The sequence below is a fragment of the Rhipicephalus microplus genome, chromosome 5 (genome assembly GCF_043290135.1).
Source record: "Rhipicephalus microplus isolate Deutch F79 chromosome 5, USDA_Rmic, whole genome shotgun sequence".
Lineage (NCBI taxonomy): Eukaryota > Metazoa > Arthropoda > Arachnida > Ixodida > Ixodidae > Rhipicephalus > Rhipicephalus microplus.
Window position 1 is genome coordinate 62,385,053 of NC_134704.1, and position 22,701 is coordinate 62,407,753.

Genomic DNA, 22,701 nt, shown 5'->3' on the forward strand with positions numbered 1-22,701 from the left:
GTTTTACTGTGTACGAGCCTCGTGGCACTTGTTGCGCGCAAAGCATTCGGAGAGAGGGGGAGGGTAAATACGTTGACTGAGGACCAAAAAAAAAAAAAAAAGCCGCCTCCGGTGTTCGTATGGCAGTGGTGCGGAAGGCGTGCGAGAAGCGTGTGACGTAACTCGGCATCCCCTGTCGTGGGAAAAAAAGAACGGTGTCGGATAAACAAAAGGACACCCTTCGTCGGCGGTATGCGCGCCGTTCGCAAGGAGACACCAAGGGCGCCGCTGTGTTGTGAGCGATGGAAACGGAGCCAGCCGATCTCCATTGTCTGGCGCGCATCGTAAGGCGAACCGCTGTTGTTGCAGGGACGATGAGCTCAGCACAAGGGAGTGTAGGAAGGCATACGGTGCACCCCTACGATCCCTTCGACTGAGTCAGAACAATGCGTTGGCGTCGTTCCTGCATCGCGATCGTATCGTGGTGTCAGACGTAGGACTGCGGAAATGTTAAGGTTAGACTGTGCTGCACTCTTTCGGAGAAATCAGCGTGCATACGTGTATGGACGATCTTTTATATAGGGTGCGTGTTTACTATTCGCGCCCCGTCTTCTTCGAAGGGAGTCACATACGTGGCTAATCATGACCTAAAAGAGTAATGAGGTGTGTGTGTGTTTTTTTTTTGTTGCTTATTAAGAAACCAAGAAGGCATTACGTAGGTGGAATTGCAGTGAGTGTCGCAAATATTAGTTCAACACTCAGTTTATGCGAGAAAATCAGAATTAGGGTAACAAAATTAACATCAAATGGTGCGTGAACAACCACATATGGCAGTATCATTCAACTCCTGCAAAAGGAACAAAAGAAGTGCTACAATGCCCCTTCCCATCTTCCAGAAGACTCTTTCCGAGCATTTTCTCGCGTTATGATTATGGCGTTGTTGCAGAAAGGTGCTCTAATAGCACACGCGAGTTTAATCTCCCTGCAACTCCGCTTCATCGCGTAGCGCTCGGATGCTCTCTCGCATCTGTTGCAGCAGCTCCTTCGTTTTCCCATTCCTCGAAATGCGTGGCGCCATCTTTCGCTGGTTTTGCCCGGGCAACTTTTGAGGTAGCGCGAAACGACACACCAATAGTAAAATAATAAACGACACACACCAAACCCACGATATGATTATCGAAAATATTGACCACCTGGTGTCACTTGACGTGCACTTCACATCGCACAGCACACTACCCCTTTGCCTCCATCGATATGCGACCGCCGCGACAGGGGTCGAATCCGCGACCTTTAGGTCAGCAGCCAAGCGTCGTAGTCACGTCCACATGGCCGGACGAAACGAGACACCACGGACCCGGGAAGGTTCATGAGGAAACCGCACAGTGTCACTATTGGCTTGCTGGATTGCCGACAAGAGCTCTCGCAAGTGGTGCCCCGTGCTCGGACTTCTGTGAGCGTGTTTCCATCTTTCCTATCTCTCCTATCCCCTCGGTTTGTTCTCGCTCGCTCTGGCTTACCACCTTACGTCTCTTCCTCTTTTCTACACCTTTACTCCTACCCCTGTTATCCCTCCTCACCCCCATCCCTTGTGAGCTACTGTTGAGGTGTCGCTCACTGAAGCTGACGGTTACGGGGCTCACTTATCTCTTCCTTTCTCTCTTAAGAATCACCTTCTCTGTCACTATTCTAAGCGCCTTGCCACCATGTGCTCGTCTCATAAAATTCAGCGGTCCGTTAGAAGTAAAGATGGAAAGGGGGGTGTATTGAGCGGCGTCCCAGTGGCGGGCGAGCCTAACGGCGCAGCGACGGGCGAAGATGAATGAGAGCGCGCATGGGGGGGTTGAACGTGATCACCGCGCCGAATAGGAGATGGCGACGGGGTTGAATGCGGTTCGTAATGGGCCGCGCGTGCGTTTGTAGGTGTTCGCGTGCCGCCAGGGGGCGCCGGCGTAACGATTTGTGCGCGCCGCTGCGAATGAAACAAGAAAAATATCAAGTCTTACGTAAGCGAGAGTTCGACGACGGAGAGAGACCGCGAAGCAGCGTGTTTATGGATCCACGCCGTCGACATGAATGAAATATGATAATTAGCCATGTGGAGCGCGCGTATGTTTGCTATGTATTGAACGAAAGCTGAAATGGAGAGTTTGTCTTCAATGGGTGATCGAAACAAAAAACGTTGCAGCCGCTTTTGTTTGTTTAACAGACATCCTTGCGCCAGATGATGGGTTAGCGCTTCAACTTCGTCCGTTTTTGCAGCTTTTCGGTGGCTGTGCGACATTTTAAAATGATCTGTGAGGCGAAATAATGTGTCGCATTACTTCTGCGATTATGCGTGCGTTGCGGAGACTTCTCATGGTGTGTCGAGAAAACTGTGTTTCCGGGTATGTTGAGAAGTTGTGGTAATTTAACCGTTCTGTCCGAGTTGATGTGTGCACTTGCATTTGCTGAACGCGCAGTTGTTTATTTAGCTTCACAGCACCGTTCTCTAAATGTCTTTTGTTTAAATTACTCTCGGAGGATAAGTATTGCGTGCCTTTTGGGCGTCTTTGTTTGCGATCTAAATATTCGTGTAATTTATTGTCTTTGTTGTCTTGGCACACACACACACACAACACACCACGTAAAAGTTTGTCAAACTGTACCGATCTTCTAGTCAGCTTCTCGACGTCACAGCGTGACTCATGACCGCTTTAACTGGCCGAATTATTCGCTTGTCGAGTTTGTTTCGTTTTACTTTTTTTCCCCTCCCGTGGTGAATTCTGGCGCGCTGTCGCTGTCTGAGGCTCTTTAGTCGCGCGGTTATTTCCGGACCAGGTTAGAAGGTCGGCGCTTTTTCCGTTTTACCAGCAGCCGTCGTATGTGCGTAGTTCTTTAATTCTCTCTCTCTCTCCCCTCCAATCCCAGCCAGCTTTCTTTGGCGGCGCAGTGTTTGGGACGCTTTCGCGCTCTCTGTTGGGTGGATGGATGTATCCGACTGTGCCCTGTAGATCGGGTGGTGTCTCACGCCACCTAGCCATAAAGTTAAGTCTGTTGGACTTTCTCGTGCCTCGGGCTGTGCCGGCGAAAACGATACTCGCGGCACGTCCCGAAGGAGCACGCATTTAGAAGAGTAGAAATTAGAGTTGGAGCTCGTTTGCGCGAGGAGTTCCCGAAGGACGCGCTCGAAATAGACGGGCTGCGCGGAGTGCGGTCGCTCACCGAAACCCAGGAGGACAGTGTACGGCTAAGAATAGTTCTCAGGTGTTTTGGCACGTGCTGAGTGCAATGTCCCGAACGCCGCACGCTATTGTCGTGGAACTCCCGAGTTTGTTCTGCCCCGGAACAGGCTTATTTATTCACAGAAAAGATTTCGCAGCTGTAGTGAAAGCTTACATGCGACGTAAAGCATGACTTAATCATTGGCTTAGATGTTGCCAAAGCAGCCTAATCACGTGCCGATTAGCCGGTGGTAGTGACGTTGCTGGAACGTTATTGCGCCCCTGTGCTTGGATAGGAAAGAACGGCATGCGATGTACTGGCAACACTAACGTCAAATTAAGAAGTTCGCGTACTGCTTTGTCGGTGCCCCAACGTGGCTTTTTCAGTGACGTCAGTGCGTGAAATCTTTAGGCTGGGAGTATTCTACCTGTGTTGAGCCACTTTCCAACATACGCGACTGTGTGGGTCGCAGAAGGCCCGAAGCAGTCCCTACAGATCGACGGGCGTGGGCAGCTCCAATGTCCAGGAGCTAATGTGGATTAACCAGCGTGCCTGGGAGGCAGCAAGTCGCCGGATTCGGTTTTAAAGAAGTTGTTCCGATACCCTACATCCTGGCCTCTCGGCTCGACAGATGATATACCACAGGATCTTCCATGGCATACTTGAAGTATTCACACTTTGGTACACTGACTGTAGGCACGGTATGCGTCGCTCCACAGTGCAACTTGTACATTTTAAACACTTGTTTTTACTCTGTCGTTTGACTCCTGTTCACGCTTACTACAGCCAACTGGGCAGTCTTGCTGTCCACGACAATGTTGTAACCGCAATGCGATGGAACATAGATGCAAAACACGTACTAACGCTTGTGTGTACTGCCTTGTCTAAGTCACGTGATCACGCGCTACCTCCATTCGTCATAGAACCGTATATAACTACCCCCGAAATCGGTTGAAAAAACTTTAATGAACTAGCATAAATGACGGCCAACATTCATTCGGGGAACGGGCTCTGGCTGTCTGTCTTGTTCCTGTCGAATCGGATAACTCGCGCCAAAGACATTCTTTTACTGCGAAATTTAATGTGGGGGTGAGTTGGAAAGCTACCGTCATAATTCTTGTTTCGCAACGACGTTGCTTTATGGGAAGTAGCGTGACATAAGCGTACTACATATTACACAGTATGAGCGTCGTGTTTTCTCTCGACTCGCGCATGTTGTTACACGTAGCGCTTGCCCAGGCGGGCGTCCGCTACCGCTTTGAGGTCCACCTCGATAAGGGCTTACTACTCTTGTGTCAGCGCTCACGGGGGTGGAAGTGCGGACAATCATCGTGCCTTATCTCGAGTTTTCACACTCTTTGCGGTGCCACCCAGAGGGGCGAGAGCGTTGTGTGTGTACACTGCACTCGCGTGCCAGGCAAGGTCACTCGAACGGGGTCGTGTTTATTCGACTGCACGCTTCCTCTTTATTTTTTTCTCCGTCTGTAAAGGTCAAGTGACCCGTGACCCTCGTCGATGCTGCCGTCGACACCATGCGGAGGGCATTAGCGCTTATCGTTTTGAACCCTCAGAACGTTCCACGCTTGTCGACGTGTTCCCTTCGACTTATAACGTTTCAAGAAAGTAAAGTGTGGTTTTTTACAAATTCAGCTGCTTGAAGGGAGCGAATGTCTTGCAGCGGGAGTTTCACGTTCTTCAACATGATCGTTATGCAGCATCCCGACGACTGTTTTCGCGGCTCGAAAAAAAAGTTAGCGTTAGACCAATGCGATCCACCGGCCATTTCCCGGTTGGTGCTCGTGAAAAACGACGCGTTCCGATGAAGTGACGCATTTACTCGATATACGTAAGCTAATAATCTGCCCACGTGAGTTGGTTTTCTTACGATCGACGATGAAGCTGTTCACTTGTTCGCTTATGGCTAATTCCGTTGGGAGAGAGCAGGATCACTCAAAAAGCACGCTGAAGGTGCTCTCTTCAGAGCCGGCGTGTTCCAGTGGTGCATTGTCATTCATTGGTTGAGCGGGAGTGCTTTTGCTGCGCCGAGGGCAGCACTTTCCAGTGCTCTCGCCTGAAAAGCTGAGTAGGCGCATGTGGTCCTACTCAGACGAGTCATGTGGTCCTTGACCATCACAGTCCACGAATTTTTCTTCTGCCGGCGAGTGTGGTGGCAGTAGTAGCAACCATGTGTAGTTTCACACCGCTGTTTTGTACGGATGGCTATGATAACAGCTGGACGTAGGCCTAACGCGCCGTTGCACAAAAAGCTATTAGGATAATAAAGAACGTGTGGCTGACCGGTTTCGCGCGTATTTTGCTGCTGCCCCACAGCGAGTAATATGCCATCACATGGTCTGCCCACAAATCACCCCGTTTTCACCTGTTCGTCGGGAGCGCGCCGCATTCCAGTGGCAGGGGATTGCTTTCAGATGTCGGCCCCCTACTCCTCACTTCCCGGCTCCTGTTTTCTCAATGGAATTCGCCATTAGTACATATAGTCCAGCCCCCACGTGGGTTAGGAGCAAACTAGCGTGGAGCAGGTATGGCACAAAAGAATCGACGTTGTGTGTGTGTGTGTGTGGGGGGGGGGGGGGTATCGAGAGAAGCGAGCATTTGTGCTCGTCGGTTTCCGGTGTGACGGGTCTTTGGCACGTGCTTCGCTGCGAAGGAAGAATGCGCAGGTGTGAAAAAAAATAAGTAAGGGGAGGGAGGGGGCACGCAGCCAGCTGAAGATACAGCAAAATGAAAAGAAGGAGCAGTGTGCGCGCGAGTATGGAAAGTTGACCCATTCTCTCGCCGTCACGCTGGCTTGCTGCGCTCCATTGTGTCGCACCGGCTGCTGATGACGGGCCGTGGAGACGACTTCCGCGTGACTGAGCCGAGAGGGAAAGCGACCGGTGTGTCTCTGTCTGTGGCGTGCTCGCGAGAATGGGGAAGGGAGGGGTGGACGCAATAAGAGAAGCGTGGAGGAAGCGAAGTCGAGAAGCTCGGCAATGATATCATCGCCCGTGTGTGTGTATGGACGCGGGGAAAAGGAAGGGGGGGGGGGGCTTTAGTTCGCGACACATTGCCAGCGGCGAGCAGCCTTGAGCGCGACCTTGGCCGATTGATTGGCGAGCGCATGCTTATAAAAAGAGGAGGATGCGGCGCGCGCGTTTCGCTTGGCTCGCCGCCGGGTCTCGCTTGTCGCTTGCAAAGGGGGGGGGGGGGGTGAAAGCGGGGAGGGGGGCGTGCCATGCCCACACTCGTGTGAGGGCGTGTGTTCGCTTTTATTTCTGACGAGATCGTCGTCGTCGGGCAAGGGGTTAGCGCCCTCTGGTGGTGACGATGACGCCCCTCCCTCATCCGCACCTACTGCGGATCGTCTTCCTTCTCCGCCCCTCGTCCTCCTCTTGTCTCTAGATTGCGTGCCCCGTCGTGGATAATCGTTCGCGATGTTCTGTGTATATATACGAGAGGTCTTCCGCCCGCGCCTTCTAATTTTTTTTCTTTTGCTAACATGTTCTGGGTCTCTTCCACGTGGCTCCGCTAAATGAAACGACGTCGCCTCGCGACGCTACGTGTCGGGATTTTGCGCGCACTTCGCAACGCGAGCGTTTGATTTTCTCTTTCGCAATGTTCGAGACGTTAGTCTTGCTGTGGTTGTTTTACGGCTGTTGAGTCAAGTTTCGCTCGATACTTTCATTCGTGGGAACGTCCTAGCTTTATCGGACCCGAAGATCCCTTTGCGGACACTATTAGTTTTGGAAGTTTCGCAACACACCGGGATGTCGGAAGATGGGGACGATCCCAATCTTCCGACGACACAATGGCCTCCTAGAACAGTGATGTTAACTTTGTATTAGCTGACGGCAACGATGTGCCTAAATTGCTTCACTTTACCTTAGGCTAGCTTGCGACGTTATATCCACACCAGTGTAGCGAAGTGTCGGGGTTGTTCAAAGTTAGACGCGTCGGACGACCAGGGAGACGAATAAGTGTGGGTGAAACTCCGCGGAGGCAATCGATGAGACGTCAACACGATGATTTCGGGGAGCACTCATTGGGGGTTTATTTAGCTAACACAACTTCAATTTACAAAATGCACTGGGTCACAAAGACAAAACATAGGAAATGGTGACATACCCCTCGGCCTGCATGGCCTGGTCTCCCGTGGTGAGATCCGCTGTTTACCCCGACTCCGCTCACTTTTCAAGTTCAAACATCCTCTTTTTAACCCTTGGTCGAACAAAGTCTTCACAAAAACCAATCACATGTTGGGACTCGCAACCTTGCTTTCGCGACACCAGGATGATTTAGTTCCTTTACTATACTAGTTCGTCTTGAAAGAGATTAGTGTTAACAAAGTTTTAAAGGGCTGACAAGTGGAGAGTTTGCTCTTGTAAAACAAGAACACTGTACTTCAAGCCTAAACACAAAAATGCGCGCGTGGTATTAAGTAATGGTGTTCGCACTGCCCCCAGTACAGCTGAGCAGCATTGCAGAGCGCCATTGTTCTTCTAACAAGTGTATTCAAACTCTTGGAGCATGTCAAGTGAGCCTAAGTGGATGGGAAGGTGTCCTCTAAAACGGTGTAATCTAGAACGGATGTATTGTATCTGTCCTCAGTGAAATCCTCGTCAGTGATTTTCCCACGTTAGTGTGAGCTTGAGACAAACTAACTGCAAAACAATCCCTTTTCCTCCCCTTCACGTGAAAGTCTTCTCTGCAAGAGCGTTTTGGGAGTCTGTGCTAGCGTATGCGCTCGTTGTCTTCGGGAACACCGGCGAACGACGATAGCGCAGCAACACGTGGTTACTATCCCTCGGTTTTTATAGCGCTGGGATGGGTTTCACGTGCCCAAACAGCAATACGATTGTGAGAGACGCCGCCTCAAGGAGGACGCTCCCGAAGTGTCTACCGTCTGGTGTTTTTCAACGTGCGCTTAAGTCTAAGGACACGTGCGCTTAAGTCTAAGGACACAAGCTTTTGCAATTCTATCCTCCGTCGAAAATGGTACCGCCACGGCCGCAGTCGAACCTGCGACCTACACTCACTAGCCGAGAGTCGTATGCGGAAATTAGCGCAATTAACAAAGAGGGGACAGAAAAGAGGGCAAAGAACGCTGAGCGTAGCCTATTCAGCGCCGGGAGGTTAATGAAGCCCCGTAGTACTCCTCGCGGTGCGTTCACTTGCTCGTGGTTTCGTAATCCGCGTGGGCTGATGCTGAACGAAAAGTTCATTGTTGGATGCCGTTTACATTTCGGCATAAGCTCGTCGGTTGCGCGCGCGCTCGCTTAAACTGCGGGTGTCGCGTTTAAACGGCTCGTAGAACAAAGGGCCTCGCGCAAGAGCAGATTCGGTGAAGGGTACCGGTGACGGCCGCCGGCTTAAGTGCCAACCACTGGCACGCGTATGCTTGCGCCTACGCGTCAAAAGCGTCTAGTCGCGCCTGTGGAGGAAAAGGGCGTGCAACTACTGGCACGCGTCGACCACGTTGACGCCCACGCGTCCAAGGCCGATGCGCAATGTTGCTTGATCTTTTGGCTTGGAACTGTCCAAGTTCAGCACAGAACGGCACGTTCTCAACTGGAGCGGGAATGTATGCTTCAGAGGATATGAGAACACGTTAACAAGTTGATAGTGCTTCAACCACCACAGTTTAGACTATTTTAGAGGTAATTGACATTTCAGTGCCCAAAGTAACTACAGCGGTAGCACCAGAAATCAACATCGGTGCGTGTGCCGCTCCCGCGAATGAACATTCGCGTCTAGCATACTGTACGGCTATCATAGGCGTGTGCAGGGCTCTCCTTAAGGGGGGGGGGGGGGGGGGGGGGGCAAAAGTTTGTCCCAGTGCCCCTCCCCAGGGCTGACTTAGCACCCCCTCCCTATTATGTTAATATATGGAATTGACATTGAGCTCCCCCCCCCCCCTCCTCTCTGCGGTGGATGAGGCGTGGCTGCCTTCCTGATCAGGTTTACAAACCACCGGGTTTCTAGACCTGCACTACCAAAGTTACTAACAATATCTTGTATATGCTGGTACCTTCAGTATATTTACACAACATATTTTATATCAGTCAACTTAATAATCACGCCTGCAACTTCATGATCTGAGAGATTTAAGTCAGTCATAAGACTACAATTGAGGCCAGAGTAGCAGGCTTTCGGTTGATGTGTGTTTTCGAAATATCCTCTAATGCAACAAAGCACACCCGGTTCTTATTGACACAAGAGATATTGGTCATAAGATAGGAACCAAATACTGCGTAGAATGCCTTCGGGCATTTTCCATAGCTGAAATGTGCTCTAATGCAACTAACTGTGCCTGACACTTCATGATGTGACAGATATTGGTCAGAATATTTCAACTGAACCTTGCACTGGAAGACTTCTGGACGTTGTCTTTAGTCAAAGTATTCTCTAGAACGACAGATGACACCCAACTGTTCATGAAGTGACAGATATCGGTCATAATATTATAACTGAAACCTCAATACAAGACTTCTGGACGTTGTCTTTAGTCAAAGTATTCTCTAGAACGACAGACGACACCCAACTGTTCATGAAATGACAGATATCGGTCATAATATTATAACTGAAACCTTAATACAAGACTTCTGGACGTTGTCTTTAGTCAAAGTATTCTCTTGAACGACAGACGACACACAACTGTTCATGAAGTGACAGATATCGGTCATAATATTATAACTGAAACCTCAATACAAGACTTCTGGACGTTGTCTTTAGTCAAAGTATTCCCTAGAACCACAGACGACAATCAACTGTTCATGAAGTCACAAATATCGGTCATAACATTAGAACTGAAACCTTAATGCAAGACTTCTGGACGTTGTCTTTAGTCAAAGTATTCTCTAAAACGACAGACGACACCCAACTGTTCATGAAGTGACAGATATCGGTCATAATATTAGAACTGAAACCTCAATACAAGACTTCTGAACGTTGTCTTTAGTCAAAGTATTCTCTAGAACGACAGACGACACCCAACTGTTCATGAAGTGACAGATATCGGTCATAATATTAGAACTAAAACGTTAATACAAGACTTCTGGAGGTTGTCTTTAGTCAAAGTATTCTCTAGAACGACAGACGACACCCAACTGTTCATGAAGTGACAGATATCGGTCATAATATTAGAACTGAAAGCTCAATACAAGACTTCTGGACGTTGTCTTTAGTCAAAGTATTCTCTAGAACGACAGACGACACCCAACTGTTCATGAAGTGACAGATATCGGTCATAATATTAGAATTGAAACCTTAATACAAGACTTCTAGACGTTGTCTTTAGTCAAAGTATTCTCTAAAACGACAAACGACACCCAATTGTTCATGAAGTCACAGATATCGGTCATAATTATAGAACTGAAACCTGTAAGGAAGACTTCTGAATGTTATCTTTAGTCAAAGTATTCTCTAAAACGACAAACGACACCGAACTGTTCATGAAGTCACAGATATCAGTCATAATATTGGAACGGAACCCTGTATGGAAGACTTCTGGACGTTCTCTTTAGTCAAATTATTCTCTAAAATGACAAACCGCACCCAACTGTTCATAAAGTCAATGTTATCAGTCATAATATTGGAAGTGAACCCTGTATAGAAGGCTTTTGAACGTTGTCTGCAGCCGAAATGGCCTGCAGCCAAAATGAACGTTGTCTGCAGCCGAAACAACGCACACCCTACTCTTCATGATGTGACGGATTTAGGTCATGAGGCTGTAATTGTGCCCTGTTCAGAGGGCTTTGAATGATAAGCGTATTGGAAATATCCTGTCATGCAAGAAACCGCATCTGGCTCTTAATGATACAACAGATACTGTCATAAGAATGGAACCAAGCACTACGTAGAATGCCTCTGGGCATTTTTTGTAGTCAAAATATGCTCTAATGCAACTAACTGTACTTGAAGTTTTCATAATAAGACAGATATTGGCCATAGGGCTGCAACTGAACCTTGTAGGAAAGACTTCTGGATGTTGTCTGTAGTTAAAGTATTCTGTAAAACGACAAACCGCGTCTAACTCTTCATGAAGTCACAGATATCAGTCATAATACTGGAACTGAACCCTGCATGGAAAGCAGCCAAAATGTTCTCCAATGCAATAAATATACCCGACACATCACGATGCAACAGATATTAGCGACTAGATTGGAACCGAGCACAGCGTTGAACACTTTCGGATGGTATATTTATTTATTTTCAAATACAGCTGCTCACTGTGAGGCTACTGCAAAAGTGGCATACATATATACAAAATGAAAGAATATAAACAGTAATATCACATTAAGTGTGCCAAGGTAAACAAATATCACTACCCTTGAGTGCACCCCTGTAATAAATGAGAGAAATAGGACATTATTATAATACAAGTGCCTCCAAAAAGTCAGACACACTGGGATTAGGAATCAAACCAAGTAGATCAATCCAGTGTTTGATAACTTTATTTGAACGTGTTAGAGAACTCTACAAATGACTTCTAAGCTGGGTGGTGATTGCGGATCAGTGCTGTGTTGAAGACTTCAGCACTTTGCTGGTAGTTTAAATATCCTTTAACATCTACAAAATGCATCTGACACTTCTTGATGAGACAGACATTGGTTTTGAGATTACAGCCAAGCACTGTGGCTTTAGCATGTCATTAATTGTCAAAATACACTATAATGCAATAAAGCATGCCAAAAATTTTTGATGGGACAGATACTGATCAAAGGATTGCACCAGAGCACCGTACAGAAGTTTTGGCAAGTTTTCCAACAGAACTACACAGAATATGCTTAAGTGAATGCGTATATATAATCCAAGTTAATGCATATACTAAAAAACCGAACAGAAATGAAGGACTCCTTGGAAACACATACAAATATTCAATGTTCAGAACCATCGAATATATTGAGCTCATTACAGTCTGGAGGCACAGATAAATACAAGCACAGCTCTGAAAGGACTCATAAGTCACATGAGGTACTTTTTGCATTTCTTCTACACAAAGTGCAGTACCATACTAGTGTACCTTCATTCATTCTGTGCATACATGTGGTGATCTTCTCTTCCCACAATCGTGTCATCGAACAGCTGATTTCAAATCAGGTGCTTCTCACAAGGTTTTCAGTTATCTGTCCAGCTGTAAACAGATCGCGCGTTATGTTATAGTAAACTGTAAAATGACGGAGAAGCGCCATTGTATGCCTATAGCTATGAGTATCAGAATGAACTACAAATTAAGAATGTGTGTGTTAGAATGCCTCCAAACAACGTATGTGCTACTGAGCGTAGCACAGAAGCAGAAGAAGCGAGAAGTGAAATAGCAGGCAATACCAGCAGCACTTAATCATGCAACTTTCTTTTTCGATCACCACTGCGACGCACGCTCGAGTTTCTGTCTTGTACGTGAATGGAAATGAGACCGCTGACAGCCCAGTGTGTCAGCGTCGCTGGTACCCGACACGAAGTTGCATCTCACTGCTACCAACCAGCGCACGCTTATGATTAGCTTGGCAACACACAAAAACGATTAGCACCGAAGCCAACGAATGTTTCCGCGTCATACAATTCGCGAATACACTTATATAAGTACGTACGTTTTCACATCACGGAAATGTGTTGGCTAGTGCGAGGTTCGCTTTCAGCGATGATGAATATTGATGTTGAAAACAAACACAAACACAGTGCAGATAAAAACTCCTCCGTATGACCTACGCGATATTTCGGTCGTCATATATGGTGTCTATGTTGCGACGGAAACTACCGTAGAGTTTTTTTCAGCCGATGTGCCTCGCATGTGCTGGTTCATACGAACTAGATGGTAGAGGCCTGCGCTGGATGCAGATGACACCGATCTGAATTGCCTCCGCGGTAGGCGAGGGCTCACGCTCAAACCTTCGAACCTCCGAAGTATGTTCGCACTCGTTTTTAGCACAGAAAGTCACAGATGAAAGCACAAGAACACCGACATGCTCCTTTCGCTCGGCCGACGATCGCACAGGGGTCCGGCGCTAGCATAGCCGGCCGGCATTCGCTGGATTTGTCGGCGTCGCTCGAACTCGGCACGAAACCGCGTCACGCTGGTAGCACTCGCAGTCGTTCGTCGTTTCGTTGTCGTTCTAGATTACGAAGCGGTCATTCAGGAACGTTAGGAGTAGTTTTCATGCTTGCTTTCAGCACTCGGCTGTGCCTTCGAAGCGGCGGCCATTAGGCACAGCATTCGGAGTCATCGCGGCCTCTGGTTGGTTGGCGCGCGGCCTCTGGTTGGTTGGCGCCGCTGTACGCGTGGTGACGTAGCGTACGCGAGGCGAAATATCAAGCCCGGCTTGATCCCTCGCGCCTGCTCGCGTATTCCCCTCCGACGCCGACGCCGAGAGGCGCATTTGACGCTTTTGACGCGTAGGCGCGAGCGAACGCGTGCCAGTGGTTGGCGTATTAGGCGCGGCTTTGCGACTGCTTGCTGGTTCATCGTAACAGTCAACATAACCCGCCTGCTTAGCTAAGCGGCGCTGCAGAAAACCGGGCCCTACACGTTCGTTCGGCTCCTTAGATGATGTGGCCGCAGCCGTGGGTCCCGGTCACGCCGTAGTGACGACCATAAGCAGCTTGCGTCATGTCGCGGCGAAGTGTGCCAGTCGTGGCAGCACCGCGGTGGCGATTAACACTAACCTGCAAAAGTAGCTACGCGTCATGGAAGACTGCGGCTTCTTCTCTAGCGTTGTAGAGTATGTTTGCACACGCGAAAAAAGATTCTCGTGACGTCGATATGTAATGCTACCGAAAATAGCGCGCCTTATTCTCAGGTGTGTTTACACGTCTCGGTGGTCCACTGGTTATGGTAGTGGTTCTTGAAGAAAGGCACCTCGTTTCTGTCTGCCATAAGGCGACATGGCGCAGTGCCTTGACTGCTTAGCTCGACTGCCGACCCGAAGGTCGCGTGGTCGAATACCCGCTGCAGTGGTCACATTTCGATGGAAACGGAACTGTTCAAGGCCCGTGTGAAAGCCTGAAGTGGGTCGTTACGCGAGGGTCTTCAACCATTTCGGCCCTGGTGTCGTCAATTGACGACACCATACAAATTTTCTCCTAGAACCTTGAAACCATTGTGAAATCAGCTCGTTCTTGCAGAGGTATTTCTTCAACTATCCGCAATGTGATCGACACCACCGTTGTTTCATTTTTCCGGAGCATGGAGCAGTAGAATCTAGACCGAGGTCGTTGGTGACGACGGCGTGGGCAAGCAGAGAGAGGCTGGAAGGCGGCACTATTACGGGTTGAAGTCCTGAAGTTGTTTTACGAGCTTCAACACTTTGAAATACTACGTTTGTTCAGGTTTTGTGCACTCTAGGACACAGCAGCAAAAAAAAAAAGCGATTTTTGTGGCTTCTGGACCATATGCCCATGATAAGCTAATTTACGTCGTGGCTGTAAATTCATAAATACTTACGCTACTGACTGAATTTTTCGTTTGTGGTCTTCTGAGACCCTCATTATTAGTGAAATACGTAATAAGAACGTGTCTGACAAAAATAAATATTCCAGGGCTGAAAGGGTTAACGAAACATAGCAGGAAGAAGAAAAATAGGGAAGTATGAAAACCTACATAATCTACGGCACCGTTCGCGTCATATTGTCACGCCACATATCGTGTCATGACGTGACGTCATCACACGATAGCATCGCTTGGTCAAATCAGGGCCGATTCCGGATGTACTGCAATGCGACGCACGGTGAATTTCACGGCTGACTGTTGTCCCGTCCGCGTTGTCCTCTTTTCGACGACCGCTCGCCGATGGGGGCGGGAGGGGGGGGGGACTTCCGCGGACTGCTCTAACCACCTACCAATCTTTACTTTCTACTCTATCCATTTTGATCCCTCCTTATCCTTTCTCTTGTGAAGCACTGCTGAGGTGTTCCACTTTGCTGGAGATTGTTGCGAATCACTTTCTTCGTCTTCCTTTATTAACTTTTTTTTTTGCCCTCCCATGTGCGTAACCAATATTTCAGGAAAGTTATAAGAATTTCCGTAGCGTTGCGCGCGGCTGCTGCTGTAAACACATTCATATCCATAAGTCTGAACAAGTCGGGGCACGACGTGTGTTTGTGTCGATCGTCTGTGAGCATTACTGCTTTTCAAACGCATACAACCTCGACATCCTTGGCCTCCATCTGTGAGTCTGCCCGGCTCTCAAAGACCATGTTTACGGGAAGCGGCCTTCCAGATTCCTTGCACGTTTCCCGTTACGCAAGGGAGTGCCTCTCGATGTGCAAGTTCGCGGGGTTGTGCTTTTTTTCTTCTATTGGTAAATAAACCGCCCGGGCAGCGTTACAGTCGCAGGAGCTGAAACCCCAAATACGTCAAGAGAAAATGCACGTCGCGCGAACCAGATATTGCGAAAAGGCGGCTCCTCGGCATTTCCCCCAAAAGAAAACGACAGCTAAAACGGAAGTAAACGAAGGCAAATAAGAGAGCGCTGCTCCCCGACGACCTTGAGGCATCAAGAATGTTTCGACGATCGAATCGGTCTCGCCGCTGCGTATTTTCACTTTTTCTTCTCCGCTTTTCGTTGTGTTTCTCCGTTTTTGTATGTATTTTTTTTTCTACCCTTTTATTATTCGGGCGCGCGGCTTGCTTTATTTGCTCCCTTCCCTGTTTTTCTTTTCGTTTCGACTATCTTTAGCTGGCTTCGGTGTGGTTTGGTTCTTTCTCATTTCTTTCTTCGCCAGGCATTACTACTTCTCAGCCCACTTATTCTTCCGCCATTTTTGTTTTATTCACATGACTTTCGTTATTCTTGACTCTCCGTGGTCTCTTCCCGTTCGCGCTCATCACGTTGTCATCCTTTTTATTTTATTTTTGTCATCTCTCGGCTTCGTTTCGCTTCTATCTTTAGCCATCAGTTTTTTTTTTTTTTTTGCTCAATGTTTCTACGTTAATGTTTGCTTCGAAGCGGCCGTAGTAGTTCCGAAGCGGCTCGCCTCGGAACTGAATGGAGGAAGCCGGGAGGTAGCGTGGACCTCCCCTTTACGCTATCTTTATGCCCGTACGGGAAAGTTTTTTTGTTTTTTCGCCAGTCTTTTTTAGCTCTTCTTTTACATCGCGTGAGTGCCCCTGTTTACTGTTTTTTTTTTTTTTTTTGAGGGAGGGGGGTGCTAAGTGCGCTCCTTGCGCCGTTTCGTCGTTATGGTCTGTGATCAGCCTCGTGAACGAGTCGTCCACTTTTTGTTTGTTTCCGTCAATTGCCTCTATACTTTGCATCGCCTTATCTACGTATACCTCAAAAGCACTTAAGGGGAGGAAACAAACAAAGAAACGTGTATGCCTTGTTGGACACTGCTTGAATTTGTAGTTATCTTTCGTTACTTTCGTCGTCCGTTTCTTTTTGACTCTCTGTTGGCGCAATCCCTCTCCTGCCGATATGAAGGTAGTTGTAGCGCGAGAACAAAGCGACGACACAGAGCCAAGAAGGTCGTTTTGTTCTTGCGCTATCGTCATGCCACACCAACTAGCCCAAGCTGCCACACCCCTCTCCTGCCCTCAGCGTACGGCCCTGCGGTGCACGAGCAGCCCGCTAGGGGAAGAGAACCAGCCCTGTGTTGCTGTTTCTCGAGTGTGCCTAGACTGCTGCGTGTTTCTGGTATTGTGGTTTTCGCTTCGTTTGTTCGAAGCGAAAACTTGCTTCTTTTTTTTTTTTTTTGCACTTTGCTGTCCTCTTCATATCGTTATTGACCGCCCACTGTCGTCCGACTTTTCATCTGCTGCTATCGATTATTTAAAACTAGCGGTGTGCGAGTATAGAATTTCGGAACCGAATATTATACGAATCGAACAGTGGATGACACCGAATCGGATACGAATACTAATCGAATCGAATCCTGCTCGAGGACATTTTCAAAACAGACGTAGAACATCACAACATTTTATCTGAAACAAATATTTACAAGCCAAAGCCCGTTACAGCTTTAATGGGCTCAAAATGCCACAATTGCAGAAAATAAGGTAAATTGGTGTAGAACAGCAACTAGAGATTTCGAGATATTTTGTAGCTGTATGTTCAAATACAGCATTCACTAAGCGTTAACAATGTGAGACTTTGTCGCCTGATTTTAAATAAATTTGGGACACAAGAACTAGACAATTTTAAACCAAACAACATGGATACAGCTAAATTTGTAAAGAAGCGGATCAGCCTATCATTACAACGTTATTTGCGCACCGAAAGCGTATAACTATCTGCGTTTAAATATACATCTGCAAAAGCAATTTGCGCAAACGCAACACTGGCATCCGTTGTTAGTCATGAAGCTGCAAGCAGTTATTACGTGATGAAGACAGCAGGTGATTGATGCGATATAGATTCAGCGTAGTAAAAAAGTGGACAAGTCGAGTTTTCAGAAGAAGCATGCTCATCTGGCTGTTAGTATAGTGTAGATAATCTCGGTAAGAGCTTGGGCTTCGTGCAGATCACTTTAGGGATTCATAGAATGACCTCTAGCTGGTATAAAGTTTTGTTGTCTTGTGGTTCTCCCGTCGGTGCCGATTACTCGAAAACTATTCGATCAATATTCGGTCTTTGGAATATTTTCCAATGTTTACTGTTCGATTCTGGTATCGAACCGAGCAACACAGTGCTATTTGATTCGTTGCTCGAAATTGTCGCGTATTAGCACACCCCTCTTTGATAAAACGGCTCCTAGAGTGAAACGATGGATCGTTTCAGGTTGATAACGTGTACTCTTAAGGCCATTGCAGTTAATTTCGCATTATAAGGCTTGTCTCGCATCATAGAAAATACAGGTGGTAGCTTTCATCTTTAAAATTTGGCGATGAAACTTTGCGCGTCACGATGCACATCTCGTTATGTGTTTACGGTATTACAGTGTAATTGTCTCAAACGAATTCTCCTGAAACATTGTACGTCGTCTCTCAACTTTTTGGGGGATAAGGCGTACTTTATTATTATCGATCGCTTTTATTAACTACGTTGCGGGAGGTACGGCGATCGATACCCCGCACTTCCACCGAAATGTTACGTGAATGACAAGACGCTCGTTTTGTTGACTGTATTCAGGAGGCCGACCTTGTTCACGGATTACGCACGGGCTTTAGGGTAACTCCACGTGGACAGCGACCCTTTCGGTCCAGGCAGCAATCGCTATCTGTCTAGGCTCCTTAATCGGTGTTTTAATAAGCGCTTCCCAAGCCCCTTAAAGGCCCCCCTTAAAGGGGTACTCGCACGAAATTTTGTTGCCGAGATGGCCTGCGCTTTTGTGAGCTTTTCATGGGGTGGAAGGTAGACGCGCCGTAGAAGGTCGTTATTTCATGAAATGAGTCGATGCCTCGTTCCCAGCATTCCCCGAGTGGGCAGGGGACCCATACTAAATTCAATAGTTTTATCACGCTGGCAGTTTCTCAGAAACCTTGCCGCTCGCGTGTTGATGCTCCTTTTCTAAAGTTTGTAGTAGCTCTCTTTGAGTCACTTGAAATCATTCTAGTGGAGGCGGTCGTCATGGCCAAAGCAATAACGACCTCTTCGTCCTCTACAGCTAGGGCACCTGTTCCGAAGCGCTATCTGTACACCTCCTGTCAACACACTCACGGTATACCATTGGCCATTTTGTTTGACCGCGTCCACGCGTGTGACGAATGGGTAGTCTTTGTTCTTTTCATCAAGGTATTTTCCCCGGCAGACCGCCTTCTGTCGTGTCTTCCCGGTAGCATGTTCTTGGGGACAAGCTTCGCCGCGAACTGGCGTCTGATCGCCTGTGGTGACGAGGTGTGCACCGCTTAATCCATCGCGGGGTTAGTAAACGGTGGTTGCAGCGCTGACCGGTTCAGCTCGGATGATGATGATGATTCCGGGAGAATGGCACTACCCACCACCGAGTGATCGGCCACATGGCGTGCGGCAGTATGATTAGTTAACCAAAATTAAGAAGTAATAAAAAGGGGCAAGGGAGAGGAGAGAAAGGGGCGAAAATATGCGAAAAAGATAATCTAAAGAGGGACAAAAAATATTTGTGATAATTTTGGTGTCTTTCAATGCAGTTGCATTTAAATTTGAACGTATGAACTAATTAATGGGTATAATAAGGTGAAAGGATAGATGTACTGGTAGTTTTTACATGGCATTCTCTTTGGTACTTTCTGATTAATTAATTATAAACATGGGGGGGGGGGTTATAAATGACCCTGTCACAGTGCCCCAGTGCCGGACGACCCCAGGTAGAGCAATGCCGATGTAGAAAGCTCCTTTTCTGAAAAGGTGGCTTTAGAAATCTTTGCCTTAGGCTCTGATATCTTCGGCACTCCATAAAGAACTGTTTGATCGTTTCTTCACTACGTAAGATGCATTGGGGGGATGGAACAAATCCAGGCATGTGTAGGTAGAAATTTTTTTACAATATTCTGCATTACAATTTGGTTACCGTAACTTCCCATTGTCTTGTGCTGCAACATGAGCTACTCCACAAATACCTAAGATGCTAAAAAAATGTGTTGCCCCGCCGCGGTGGTCTAGTGGCTAAGGTACTCCGCTGCTGACCGGCAGGCCGCGGTATCGAATTCCGGCGGTGGCTGCTGCATTTCCGGTGGTGGTGGAAATGTTGTAGGCCCGTGTTCTCAAAGTTAGGTGCATGTTAAAAGAGCCCCGGGTTGTCTAAATTTCCTGAGCCCTCCACTACGGTGTCTCTCATAATGATATGGTGGTTTTGGGACGTTAAACCCCACAAATCAATCAATCATCAAAATTGTGTCGCTCATTGCAGAAAATTAGTACGATCCTCGTGCAGACAATGATTTGTGTATCGTGCGATCGTTTTATTGCGGGATGGTTTTTGAATATTTAATATAAGTAATATTTAGGGACAGGTCCTTTGACCGATGCTGCCGCTAAGATGTGCGCCGCTTCATTTTTATTCTAATCCAGTGTGGCCTGGGACCCAAACCAGTCAGGTGGTCGAAATTTCCGGAGCCCTCCACTACGGCGTCTCTCATAATCATATGGTGGTTTTGGGACGTTAAACCCCACAAATCAATCAATCGACCCAAACCAGATGGACGTTCTGCACATGATTCGCCATATACGAATAAAGCTATGCGAGGCAGCTCGACGAGACAGATGCTGCTTGCGAAGTGCACACGGACAAGGACTCTGTTTCACCACTACTGAAGAAGTGCGTGATGGGAGTTTACGCAGTGGAAGGGTAGTTGCCATTAGTTCTGCCTGGAGTATTCGTGTGAAATCGGGCAAGCGAAGAAAAAAAAAAGGACCAACTAAGATCCGTTTAGCTCCGAGCTCTAGCGTAGACAGCTCGTTGTCCTCTTCTATGGGCGCCCGCCCCCACGCGCACTGTGAGACTGTTACAAAAGACGAAAAGAAAAATTAAATTAAAAATTGCAGTATGCGTGTAGAAACGTGACGCCGCCTTGTTTTCATGCGGGAACTTGAAGGTCCCGTATTTTATTATTGCGCGTTTTCTTGTGACGCGCGTGGCAATTTCGGTATTGCGAAGGAGTAATTCAGTTATACGAAAAAAAACAAGTCTCTCTCTAGCTTTTTTTTTTTTGTGACGTATAGTTTTTGGCGATGGGTTTTCGAAGCCAGCTGGCCTCACCAGCTACGGTGCGGTGCATTGTACGGGACGAATAAAGCGTAGCGTTGCGTTTTCACTTGAAAAAAAAAAAAAAACGTGTATGGCGGGGTTTACAACATTGAGAAAGGATGAAGGCTGCAAGCGTGCGCGCTGTCCGTGGCGACGACGACGAAGCTTTTCGTCTTCATTTCGCGTGCCTCGCGTTTCTGTGTTTTGTTTGTTTACCGTGTGCCGCCACTGCGCCTGCTGCTTCCGTGCGGCGGCGGACGCTTTCGTTTGGTTTCTTTCGTCGCCTTCCTTTCTGCCCGCTCTTTCTCCTTCAAGGTCGGCCGTTCGCCTTTTTCAAAGCCTTGCCCCAGTAGTCTTTCTCTTGATGCCGCCTTTGCCGATTTCTTTCTTTTTTTCTGTAGCGTTTTCTTTTTCTTTTTTTTTCCCGTGTTGTCTCGTTCTCGAAGGGAGATGATTATTCTTGTTCGCGTCTCGCTTTTCTCTGGGGCACTCCCCCCCCCCCATCCTCTTTCTCGCCGTTTATTGTCACCTCCCTCCGCCCTCCATTCGGCTTACGTTCATTCATTCGTTTTCATTCATTCATCGCGCTTTTATTGTTGCCTCCCTCGCCCCGCCTGGGCAACCACGCTTCCGCGTTCTTCTCGCCGACGAGTGTGCGCCGCTCGTCCCCCCCCCCCCTCTTTTTCTCGCTCTTCTTTTTGTTTTGTCTCATCGCGGCTCGCTCGTCGAGCTTTCTTTTTTTATGCTTTACTCGTTTATTATTATTGGCCTTCTTTTCGCCGCTATCATTAGTCACTCGCGGATGCCCCGTATTTCTTTGCTGTTTTGATCGCTCTTCATTACTTTTTTTTTTCTGTAGGCGTAAGTGATCGCTTAGCCCCCTTTTTTTTTTTTTTTGAGCACCGTATTGCAGTTGGCGTGGCGATTATGAACCGCTCAGTGTCGATGATTACGTCGTCGGTTGTTGCGCGATGTTTCGCGATACCCGCCACTTTGTTTTGTTGCCCTCTAGTTGCTGTTGTATTCAGTGCATGGTCGAAGAAGTCTGTGAGAGCTATTGAAGTTCTGCAGCTGGAGGTTAAAAACAGAGCCGGAGTCTCTGGTAATGGTGTGCTCTGAACCTGAACGATTGTCCTAATGTCGTTTTGAGCCAGGACCCACTTTGTTGTGCTGACTTTACTGGTGAGATACATCGTTTGTGTTTTACCTGTTGCAAATATAGCAATTAGTAGGAACAAACTGTGTCGTTCTACTTTTATTTCTTTCTTTCTGTATTACGTCTCGGGTGTCAATTTAGCAAAGTAATAGGTAGTGCTATGCGTTGGGGGAGATCTGTGTGTGTCTAGGGCGATTATGTGAACTGTTGAAGCTTGATTTAACAAAGTCACGGGGGTGCTTGAACTGTTGCGGTTAATTCGCACTTATGTCGAGGTGAGCTTTCGGCCATTCGTAACCTTAATTAGCATTGCCCGCGCACACTGCAGCATTTATTTATCGCTAATGCACATCACCAAGTCCGGAAACATGGACGTGGATTCCTCCCATTTGTGGACCGAACGGATGAGGTAGAAAGGCAGGGAGAATGAGTGCAGTTAATGTGCGAGTAGTCAGAGCATAAAAGCAACCACAATGTTCCCGCGGGAGTATTTGCAGGAATAACAAACCACTACTGCCCAGCACCGTTCGACAAGATGTCGCTGACCATGGGGTGCAGCATTGTAAAGGCAAACCCTAGGACTTGAATCACTGCATTTTAGCTTATATAATTCTGAAAGACCTTTGTTAAATGAGGTTGAAGCGCATAAAAGGTTTGTTATTCAATGTTATGACAGCATTGAATGCTTTTCTATGGGTACATGCCGGCGAATGGAAATTTTTGTTGGATTAGGGGAAAAAAAAATCATAAAATCAGTCTTCATGTGA

The 22,701-nt window shown here is 47.6% G+C and overlaps 1 protein-coding gene across 3 annotated transcripts in view; it reads left to right on the forward strand.

Moving 5' to 3' along the window:
- Window positions 1-22,701, forward strand: part of LOC119174481 (trithorax group protein osa) — a 186,209-nt gene that overhangs the window by 42,380 nt on the left and 121,128 nt on the right. The gene's annotated exons all lie outside the window — the stretch shown is intronic.